We start from the raw sequence: 12290 nt of genomic DNA, 5'->3' as shown, positions 1-12290 counted from the left end.
ACAATCTAAATAGAAAATTATGAAAAGATCAAATAAGTTAATGCCCTGGTGAAACTGTGACATTTTCTGTGGTGAAATTTGTCAACAAACAAACGATTATTTTGAAAAAGTCAAAACCCACAGAATTTCACAAGGTAAAATATATTGAAAAGGTTACTATTGGAAAGAGAACAATCTCTTCTATCAATATATATTACCTTGCGCTCGAGATAAGATGTCGTGAGCACGAGATGAGATGTCGATCGCTCGAGATAAGATGCCGTGCGCACGAGATAAGATGTAGTGCGAACGAAATAATTTAATCTTAGAAAAAATAAATGTATGTCATTAACATACCACAGTAATAACAGACAATATGTTGAGTTATAATTGTGAAAAGTTTTAGTATAATTAGCATTGTGATAAAAATCGATGAACGAAAAATCTATCAGAATTGTGATTTTCTTATCGAGTATGAAATAATGCGTGAGGTCCAGATTAGAAAAATAAGGCTAACGAATTTCATATGCCGACATTTTCTGAAGATAGTTTTAAGTTAAATATATCACAGATGAACAAAATACAATGAAGAAATGTTTGTGCTTCAAACGTGCACAACTTCCTTAAGTTAGAGCATTTTGACTCCAATTCTTTTTATAGCGAACACATTTGAAATTTTATGTCCAAACAAACACCTTTTCACACATGAAAATCGTACCCAAAATTTTGTTAAGTGAAATGCATGTGGAAAAAATGCGTACCTCAAGGGAATAACAAGAATCATTACAAAAACAAAAGCTTTTTCGGCGTAATCAATGTAAAGTTTTACTTCAAGGTAATTAACGAAGATAAAAGGTAAAGGTAAATTTCAACTAACAGTAACATTGAAACAAGGACAGTCAACGGCAAACACTTTAAGTAGAAGTAATCAAATCCTCCTGAGACTTTTGTCTTGTATCTGTGTGATATAAACGTTGATTTCCATATTATTACATATTTGTTCTGATTATATTTTAAACAAAGTAATGTACATGCAAGAAAACACACTGTACATCTGATCAATTATCGATCACGTAGTCAACGTTTTTAAACCATCACTAGCATACTTATGCTAAATTAATACTTTGATTATATGAAAATAATAGTTATGTACAAATGACACGCATCCAGTATCGTGCTCCAAAAATATAAATGTCACAACTCTGGTGTTACAATAGCTGTCCTGTCATTTAAAGAGAATTCCTATAGTTTCATACATTTTTCAAATTCACATACATGATAGGAATATTTGTGCTGAAAACAATGAACAATAAAAACAATGGGTCACCAGGCTTGTTTTTGTGAAAAATTGTTTTGAACACACCTACTGTTGCTGAAACTGCCTGCGATTTTTCAACATTTTCATAATTTTCTGCTTTTTTATTAATACCAACCAAAATATGCACCAAGACATCACAATAATGATTATTCTTTTTACAGATTTTATTATATACTTATAAAAATATATCATAGTCATATTTTAATACTATATCCTTACAATAATGTGTACAAATAAAAAAAATCTTGTTTAAATTCACTTTTGTGAACTTTTTCAGTTAAAAATACCCATAGTGAAGATTTCTTTTTTAATTTTGAAAAAACTGTTTCATAGACTTTTTTTCCTATTTTTCTTGTGTATAAATGTGTAGCTAAAAATGTATGGGACACCAGGCTAAATTTTATGTTAAGACCGCTTGAATACAACAATCGTTTGGATGAAAAATGACGCGAACCTAACCAAACCGATAACATGTATATCTGCTAGAAGTAAAAAAAGTTAAAAAAAAATCTTCATTTTTTCTTTAATTGAATACTAAATAATCTGAAAGGAGAAAGTGTCTTATCAATACAAAATCAATTGTCTAACATTATATAAACAACACTGTCTTTGTATTAAAATGCGATGCCAAAACACAAAAATGGCAAGATACATGTCAGGCATGATACATGTCAATACAATATAAACCAGTATCAACATTTTATTACAGTAACTGATAAAACTTATTAAACTGTTATTTTATTCAAGATTCCTCATATTTAAGATTTTCTGTCACATTTTTCAACAAAGTTGACTTCACTTCAATTTTCCATAGATAGTGTCGGCTGCGCAGAAAAATGCGCATACAAAACTACAGGAATTCCCTTTAACAAACTGTTTATAATGTTTATACATTCCATATGTATTAATTTAGTTTCATGATGATTTCTAAATACATGTTGCTGATCACTTGCGTGAAAACAAAATGTTATATAACAACTTGACCAGATCATTGCAAAATTAGCCGAGATCATTTTGTTTAATATATCCTGTCTAATCATTACGGCGTTTTATTAAGAAATGTTAGTTAAAATAAAATTGTAGATTAAGACAAAGGAATGACAATGGACAGATTGTGATCACAATACCTCATCATTTGCAACTTTTGTTCAGATGAAATTTTATCATGTGTTCAATCTAATGATATTTCACATTAAGCAATTTGCCCATAGTTTCGGTGAAAATGTTCGACATTTTCGTTTCCACCAAGTTTGTTATAGAATGTAAATATAACATTGAAAAATAAAATAATGAATATAAAATTTAGATATTCGTAAAACTGTGAAACAAATGTAAACTTTCTGCATTATTTCAAAAGCGTTGCAACGGCTAGCAACCCTCTTCAGATTTCTGGTTATTCTTAAGAATACATGTATATTACAAAAACCTTATTTTAATAACGTTGTGCAACTATTTTTTTCATAGTAATAAATTTTATGGAATTTTAGAAAGTATTTTTCGCATTTAATGTGTGGTTAGATCCGTTATATGTAAAGCAAACATTAAACAATAGTTCCTGCATATTTTGAAACTTTTCTCTTTGCGCATTGGTATAACAACAACATCAACATTGGTAGTTAAGGCATTTGGTTATTTCACAAAGAGCCCTGCGGCCTCCTAGTATATAATGTTTGCATGTCTTCCTTTGATGAATTTTTAATCTGGAAAAAAGAAATTGAAGACGCTTTTAGTGATGCTGACTACAGCACTAGCTATTGTTTTTACTCCGTCCACGACAAAGGTTATAGCTTTTGCTAGCGGTCCTTCGGTATTCTCGTGCCTTGTTTCATCGTTCTTTCTTGCAATCGAAGAATCTAGCCTGTTCAAAGACTCAATGTCCTCTTCTTCCCAATCATCTTGTACATTATAAACTGCATCTATATATTCATCATTGTCCTCTTCATCGCATTCATTAAATTCTTCTCCGATTTCAATTGCTTCTGTGCGTCTATTATCATACATTTGTGTTGCTTCTCCATGTAGTTGACTTTCGCCTACTTTTTCATCAGATGTACGTTGCATTGCCTTTTCATTTTGTTCTCGGAGCTTGTCGTTTTGCTGAGTGATCAATCGCTTTTGTTCTGTTATCATCTCCTCGTGCTTTTCTTTCAATTTCCCAATTTCCTTATCAGCTTGTTTTATTTTACTGATCATCTCATCTTGTAAATCTTTGAGTTTTTGTGCACTTTCCAGTTCAGCAGTTTCCTTTTGTGTCTTCATTTCATTGCACTTTCCTAGCAAATTATTAAGAAAATTAAATATATTTGTTAGAAATTACTGCACAAATTGTTGATTTTAGAGGCGAAATGGTAAAGAAGCAAGGATAAATTGTAACAACGTGACAAGTATCTCCACCTGAAATTTGATCACAAAATAGACAGCAGTGCGACAAATAATCCTATATATCAGTTATCTCATGTGTAAATGATTCAAATTTTTCAATTCATGTTAGAGTGGATAATACTTTACCAAACGGCAAGATTAGAAACCTTTACAAACGTATAGATGTCTTACTGGCCGAAACTTACTATGTGCATTTTGTAACATTTTGCTATACATCTTGCTTTCGATTTATAATAGTTATACCAAATCCAACTGTCGCATGAAGAAAACACTGCAAACAACCATAATACACCGAAAACAGTGTGAGAAGAATTATTGCTAACGCCAATGTAAAGTTTCTCTGAAGAGGTAGTATACCATATCGTAAATTCTTAGTATTTTAGATAATTAAAAAAAAAATACATCTATACACAAGCTGATTTAGACACATATTTCATGTAAATAACAAATTGTTTACAGCCTATAGCTGGTCAGATTATTATTTGTTTTTTGGATTTAACGTCGCACCGGCACATGATAGGTCATATAGCGATTTTCCAGCTTTAATGGTGGAGGAAGGCCCCAGGTGCCCCTCCGTGCATTATTTCATCACGAGCGGGTACCTGGGTAGAACTACCGACCTTCCGTAAGCCAGCTTGATGGCTTTCTCACATGAAGAATTCAACGCCCTGAGTGAGGCTCGAACCCACCTCGCTGACGGGCAAGTGAGTTGAAGCTGATCAGATTAAGTCATTTATTCAGGAAAATACTGCATTTGGTGATGCAAGCATGAAATTTAGCATATGTACTTGTCTGAGCCTATTTTCTTCAAAAAGCCCGTTAACCACTTGAAAATTAAAATGGCGGCCATTCTTTAAAATGGCCACCACAGGCAGTTGATTTTTGACTTGAATAGGCATAATATATTTTATATCGAGTTCTTTTGTGTCAATATTGAGGGAAAGATATCTTTAAAGATGTTTCGAGTGTGAAAAACCTATTTTTATACGCAAAAGACTGGTTTCTAAATCAAATATGGCGTCTTTTTCCAAGATGACCGCCGTTTCATGCAAAAGAACTAATTTGCCATTAACACTGACGTTCCAAGTTAAATTGATTATATTGTTAGAGTCGAATGACTTATATTGTTAGAGTCGAATGACTTATGTAGAGTGTTGAATGACAGTTTTTGTCTTGCCTGTGACTTTAGGAATTGACGACGACATTCATGGTGTCAGATTGGACATGTTTGCCAGAAAGCAGAGGTCATATGATAATATTCCCCAACTCAAGCAGCATTTGCCGAATACACAAACCCTGCTGCATACCAAGCTGGTTTCATATTGGGACAGGCACTGTTTTGCCAAACGGAAATCGTGAATCCTTCTGAATGGAGATGGGAGAAACATGGTGACCTTTGGCAGATATACTAGATTCCACCAGTTGCAGATAGCTGTAAATAACTGACCAAATGAACAGAATGTTGTGCTAGGTGTAAATGCTTTCATTTTGGACACCAGTGTACAGATCTATGCAGCTGCAAATGTGACAACTAATTAGCCAAAATATAAAGTCTTGAGAAATGCTTTAGTACAGTAGATCTGCATTGTTTTACCGATGACACAAAACAGATCTTTTATTTTTCAAAATTGATGTGTCTACATGTATTGATACATACACTTTAATTTTAAAAATGTCCGCCTTATATACAGTTTGACAAGTTCCAGTCAATCAGTGACGGCCATAAAGAGACATAATTAGAGACATGAAAACTTAACCTTGAAATTTCTAATTTTAAAAGGGGATTATTTTGTTAACATTCATGTCTGGAACTTGGCTTGGCACATTGCCTTATAAGCATGAAAGCATGTGTAAAGTTTCAGCCCAATAAACCTAGTCGTTTCTGAGAAAAAGACTTCAAAATGAAATTTCTAAGTTAAAAATGGAAGATAATTTGCTAAAATGTATTTCAGAGTTATGGAACTTGGCTTAGGGCAGCGCCTTATAACCACACAGACATATGTGAAGTTTCAACCCAGTAAACATAGTAGTTTCTGAGAAAAAGGCTTGACATATACACTTAACGTTGACGCACCCGCCATTGGCGTTATCGCCGTCTCCGCCGGAAGAGCTACGCCTTTGTCCGCCGTCAGTTCTTAAAGTCGCAGGCGAGGCAAAAACTGTCCTTCAACACTCAAAATGTATTAATTGACCATAAAATTAAAATTAATTTAACTAGAAACGTCAGTGATAATGGCAAATAAGTTATTTTTACATGAAACGGCAACCATCTTGAAAAAAATACGCCATATAAGAGTTTGAAACCATTCTTTTGGGTATCAAGAATAGGTTTTGCACATTCAAAACATGTTAAGAGATATTATTTTTTTTTCAATACTGACAAGAAAGAACTCTGTATATGTCTGTTCAAGTCAAAAATCAACTTCCTGTGGCGGCCATCTTGAAAAATGGCCGCCATTTTTATTTTTTAATTGGCTAACGGGCTTTTTGTAAAAAGTAAGCTCAGAGGAGTACACATGCCAATTCTCATGCTTGCACCACCAAATGCAGTATTGTTTCTGTAATCTGCCCAGCTACTAACAAAACAATCAAGATGAAGCATAAAAATACAACACTTTTTCATAGCATTTTTACCTTTAGACATCTATGAAAATACAGAGCATTTAAAAAAATGAAAACGGTTTGAAGAACCTGAATGAGAACAGAGGTTGAAAGAACAGTACTTTTTGGACAAAAACAGTATATACACTGAAAGGAGAATGAATTACTGGTAAACCAGTAAGGGGCTATAAGAATTCACTTCAGCATTCCTTTCTCAATTTTATTAAAAGAAACATTTTTCTACTAGATAAATGATCTTTATCTGTACGTTGATTCTAAGGTGTCCGACAGCACACATCCGCGATTAAAATACAAAGTAGCTCATGCGTTAACTCTTTTTTTGCTGTCTTCGTTGGGAAAAATACCGATATAGTAGTAAATCATCCGTGTACAATACAGCTTGTGATAAATTTCCGTGCCTTCTCGGTTATGCATGGGCGTGACACTAACTGTTTCACTATCGGTGATTTTTGTGATCGTCCGATTACGGGAAGATTGAATCTAGAATTTAGTGCTAGTCTAAAGCTTAGTGGTTCGATTACCGAAAATAATAGTGCATCCGTTTATTTCCTTGTACTTGAACATGCTTACTGCTTTGCAATGATAAAAATAAGATTGCAACGCAGTTCTCACTTTATTATTATAGTACGAGAATACACGCATCTATATCTGTTAGAAATCGATATGAGGGGCCTCCGTGGCAGAGAGGTAAAGGTCGCTGGCTTCAAATCACTTGCCCTTCATCGATGTGGATTCGAGCCTCACTCGGGGCGTTGAAGTCTTCATGTGAGGAAATAATCCAACTTGCTTAAGGAAGGCCAGTGGTTCTACCCACGTGACGAAATAATGCACGGAAGGATACCTCCGCTATCAAAGCTTGAAAGTAGACATATATATGTGCCGGTGCGTCGTTAAACCCAACAAAATGAAATAGATAGTCGAAGAATGTGAAAATAATGTTATTTTCACAAAAACAAAGAAAGAAAAAAAAAGAACAAAAAAAAAAAAAAAAAAGAAAAAACAACAAAATAATAAATTGTTACAAAACTAAAAACAAGGAAGAATATCCAACACGGAAAGCCACGTTCCAAAAACGCATCCTCCCCCAATGGCACACACGAACAACACTCGCACACCATATACAAAATAAACACACAAGGAGAAAACAAACAATTACAGGAACACAGTGGGGCACCGCCTTGGAACGGTCAGTGGCAAAACCACCACTGGGGAATTTAAACAGGTTTAAGGTGCACCTAACCTCACTCTCACCCCAACCATGTTCCAAAGTCACAAGACAGTGTAACTAAAAGTTATTCCCGACATATATATATATATATATATATATATATATATATAAAATAAACAACATTACATGAGTAACATTATATATAACAATATAATGTTACTCATGTAATGTTGTTTATTTTTTCTTTATAATATACTTGATCCGGTACAAACTTTTGCATTTATATATATATATATATATATATATATATATATATATATATATATAGTTAACTTTCAGAGAGAGAAAATAAAGCTTCTCTGGTCCTAATCAGTTAAAAAGACTAAACTGTCACTACTGATTTGTGAGACATGAAAACTGAGATTTGATATATATATGCAAATGCTGAACCAGTACGAATGTGTAGTACAATTCGGGCTCGTTTATAAAGCAGCATTGAAATTAATGTTATTGGGTTAGTGGACTTGCTGTGGCATGTGCGAGTTCGTTTGTACTGCCAGGCGCTTTGCCGTAATTGGTCTGGTATATTGTGGTGGTGATTTAGTTTGTATAAATTCTCTCTACTATATAATAATTTATAATGCGAACTTGTATCCTAGCGGATCTCACGAATGGGAAAGTCAACTGTTCCGAATATAATTATTGATCGAGGCCGCGATCATATTGAATAGGACAAGTATATGTGCGCTGGGGAAAATATTTCATGATGGACCTGTGAATTCTTTACTTGTGGGTGAAACAGGTCTCATAAGCGTACATACGACTAGCTTCTACTGATTATAAAACATACCGTACGATTTGTTGTGAATTAACTGTTGTTGTACTTTTAGTAGTTCAACCGCCACCTTTATTTAAGAGCAACATTTAAAAAACACTTTTTTTTCATCCTCAAGTAATAAGTAAGTAGACTCGCCCAGTTTAATAAATCTAGACGCATTATATAACTATACATAGAGCGCTTACTTCACCCGATTTACATTCGGAACATTTTCACGCGTTTCGGGCTTTATCGTATGTTTAACATGGGATTTTTGAACCGTCCAAAGATGTTGGAAATGTTTGTCTCATTGTTTATTTTTTTTTTAATAAAAATGTTACTGCTTTCATTGTCTACCACTTTTTTTTCCACCCTTGCCTGAAAAAACAGTAAAGAGTTTGTACACTGTTCAGACAATTGTGCTCTGTTGAAATTTAACCAAACACAAGTTTACCTGCATAAATAGAAAGCATGATATGTCACCATGCGCGGATCCAGAGGGGGGCGGAGGGGGACCGGGGCCGGACCCCCTCTGGAAAATCTTTAAAAAAGGAAAGAAGACAAGAAGGAAAGAAAATGTTTTTCGAAAAAGGCAACATTAGGACTGCATGTAAAGTATATACGGCTGCTGCTACATACGACCCAGACATAATTCATATTATTTATCTAAAAGAAACTTAGAATTTTACCTTCAAGAAAGCTTGATTTTATCATTTTCCCAAATTTAACAGGTTAGTCCATAAAACTGTCCCAGAATGCAAAAAATGAAGTGCTAAATTTCAAAATTTCCAGGGTGTCGGGGGCGGGGGGGCAGGGGATCGGACCCCCTCTGAGAAAATTGGCTGTGTCCGTGCATGGTCACTATACCTGTCCAGTACTGGACATTATGGTAAACGCTTCTTTCCTGCACAAATGACAATTTCGCAACTTCTGTCCGGTTTGTACAAATTTCTGGCCGCGATAAACCATTTGACTTGTATCCCTTAATGCAAACTATCTCTATATATTCAATGTATCCGCGAGATCCAGTTAACTTTCAGAGAGAGAAAATATAGCTTCTCTGGTCCCAATCAGTTAAAAAGACTAAAATGTCACTACTGATTTGTGAGACATGAAAACAGCGATTTGAGTATATATATATATGCAAATATTGAACCATTATGAATGTGTAGTACAATTCGGGTTCGTTTATAAAGCAGCATCGAAACTAATCTTATTGGGTTAGTGGATTTGTTGTGGCATGTACGTGTTCGTTTGTACTGCTAGGCGCTTTGCCGTAATTGGTCTGGTATATTGTGGTGGTGATTTAGTTCGTATAAATTCTCTCTATTATATAATAATTTGTAATGCGAACTTGTATCCTAGCGGATCTCACGAATGGGAAAGTCAGCTGTTCTGAATATAATTATATCCCTTAATGCAAACTATCTCTATATATTCAATGTATCCGCGAGATCCAGTTAACTTTCTGAGAGAGAAAATATAGCTTCTCTGGTCCCAATCAGTTAAAAAGACTAAAATGTCACTACTGATTTGTGAGAGATGAAAACAGAGATTTGAGTATATATATGCAAATGTTGGACCAGTACGAATGTGTAGTACAATTCGGGCTCGTTTATAAAGCAGCATCGAATCTGGTCTTATTGGGTTAGTGGACTTGCTGTGGCATGTGCGTGTTCGTTTGTACTGCTAGGCGCTTTGCCGTAATTGGTCTGGTATATCGCGGTGGTGATTTAATTCACATAAATTCTCTCTACTATATAATAATTTATAATGCGAACTTGTATCCTAGCGGATCTCACGAATGGGAAAGTCAACATCAGTAAGTCAAGTAAGTTAAGACAAATGAATATTGCATTCCGTATCCAAAACTATTTACATGTTTGTGGTCCTACATGCTTTAACTTCATAAACTAGAAAGTAGGTCAGAAGGTCATGATTAAGATTATTGAAGCTGTGTATTGAAATCTGTATCAAACATTAAACTTGTGGTCCAGATTTCTTTGGCATTGCTTCATAAATAAGTTTTTGTGAAACAAGGGACTACCTGGGCGTGGCCTATGTTGACACAAGATCATGATTTGAAAAAGCTTGGTAGATAACCACAAGAGAATATGTTTTACATTAGATGTTTCAAATTTCTTTCAAATATTAAACCATGCACAAAATTGTTACAATTAATTATTATAACTTTAAGCTATTCAAATTTTACCATGGGGAGAGCATCCACCAGCCTGAATATCTCTTGAGAAATTAAATATCTAAAACAAACGACAAAAACAGTTATCCGGAAAACTATTTATTTGACCTGTATGACTGGAATCGTATTATCTAAAGTGACTTTGGTAATTCAGTTTTGAGTAGTTATGCCTATTTATTAATCACTTCTTATAACCACTACAAAATGTTATTCATATTTAAATACGTTCGGTAACTATTCGTAAGAAAACAGGCTTTGGGTCAGAAAAAGTCCATACTCTTGCCTTTTTATAAAGCAAATGCATCGACGACCCGGTTTACATCATTGACAACCTCCTTGTGAATGTGTATCAGAGGTAGTGAAGACATTCAGTCACTCGTCATTGTTAAACAAAGGTTGTTTTGATACGTTTCATTGCACTGAATGAGCGTTTGCAAAATGGAGATGTTGGAGGCATGGTCAGAAGCACAGACAGAACAGTGTTTATACAAGGAAATAAGTCCTTGCTGGAAAGTATGAATGGTCTGAAGTCTCTGTTGTTTCTGACTTGCAATATTTAAATCTACTCTCTACTTTGTAACTTCATTTTCAAACAGTTGAAATGTGCCGTGAAGATCTGGTGCATATGCGGTGTAAATAGGCGCTGGCACTTCTGACTGGAGGATTACTGGTACATTTTCGTCGGCAAAACGGTCTATATTTTGTAGAATGCGAGTAGCCATTTCTAGACTAAATGGTCGACAAATATATTGTATACCATAATCCGCCAGTAATCCAAGACACATTCTACACCATGGTTGCCTTCATGCATTTGCCTTCCAACACACCTTGGTTTAGATGGTTCAGTGCCGACGTCTCTAATCATACGAATTGACGTTTCGTATAGGGCACATTACACATCAGGGTCATTCCGTTCATTCGAGAGAACTTGTAGCTCAACCTTTGTTTCTGTAATGACATCTAGTAAGTCCACATCTTTCTTCTGCGAAAGGCTCGTCAGCACTAAGATGATACTCAACACATAATAAGATACTACAAGAGAAATGATAAAAACAGATGAAAGAACTGCAGTAAGCTACTGGCCCGCCTTCACATCTCAATCTTCATGCAGTGTTTTCTGGGCATGGATTACAACTGGAAACACGCGCTTGAATGTGCGTAGGGCAACATTTCAACTTGACCACCGAATTTTACAAAGGGTCCGCATTTTAGGGCGTTGCTTCATTTTCTCTCTTGGAATTTCGTCCCTTGCCAGTTCCTTGGTAAATGCTACCAATCGTTAGCTGAGTAATCAAACAGAAAGCCTATAGCTTGCACAGTTGCCATCATGGTTCTTATACATGGGATTTTAGAGCTGTGAACTAAGGCTAGACTAAGTGACCTTTATTATCTTCTCTGGTATGTTTCTTTTTCTTTGTACTGAATTATTTGTTGATTCAGACATTTTCTTGTTGATCGAATCATTTTCAGAATCTCTAGACTTGATAGTCGCATAATTTATAGCTAGGACCGACGCTGGTGACTAAATTGTTTTCTTACTGCCCTTTCACAAAAACAAAACACAGTACAATATACTGTAACTTTTGCGCTAGAGTAACGAAGTCACCTATATCCAGACAACCATTCTTCATTGATTTTTCGGTGTATATCGCCAAACATTCTGAAACTGATGATGTGTAAAGAAAAACTTGACTTTCATGTAAATTTACAGAAAGGAAATATAGGTAACACGCAACCCATCATCGCTTACAGCCTCGTACTTTTATTGCATGTTTTGCATTTTACTTTTTTCAAATTTGAAGAA

The sequence above is a fragment of the Mercenaria mercenaria genome, unplaced genomic scaffold (genome assembly GCF_021730395.1).
Source record: "Mercenaria mercenaria strain notata unplaced genomic scaffold, MADL_Memer_1 contig_5075, whole genome shotgun sequence".
Lineage (NCBI taxonomy): Eukaryota > Metazoa > Mollusca > Bivalvia > Venerida > Veneridae > Mercenaria > Mercenaria mercenaria.
This window is presented reverse-complemented; position numbering follows the sequence as displayed.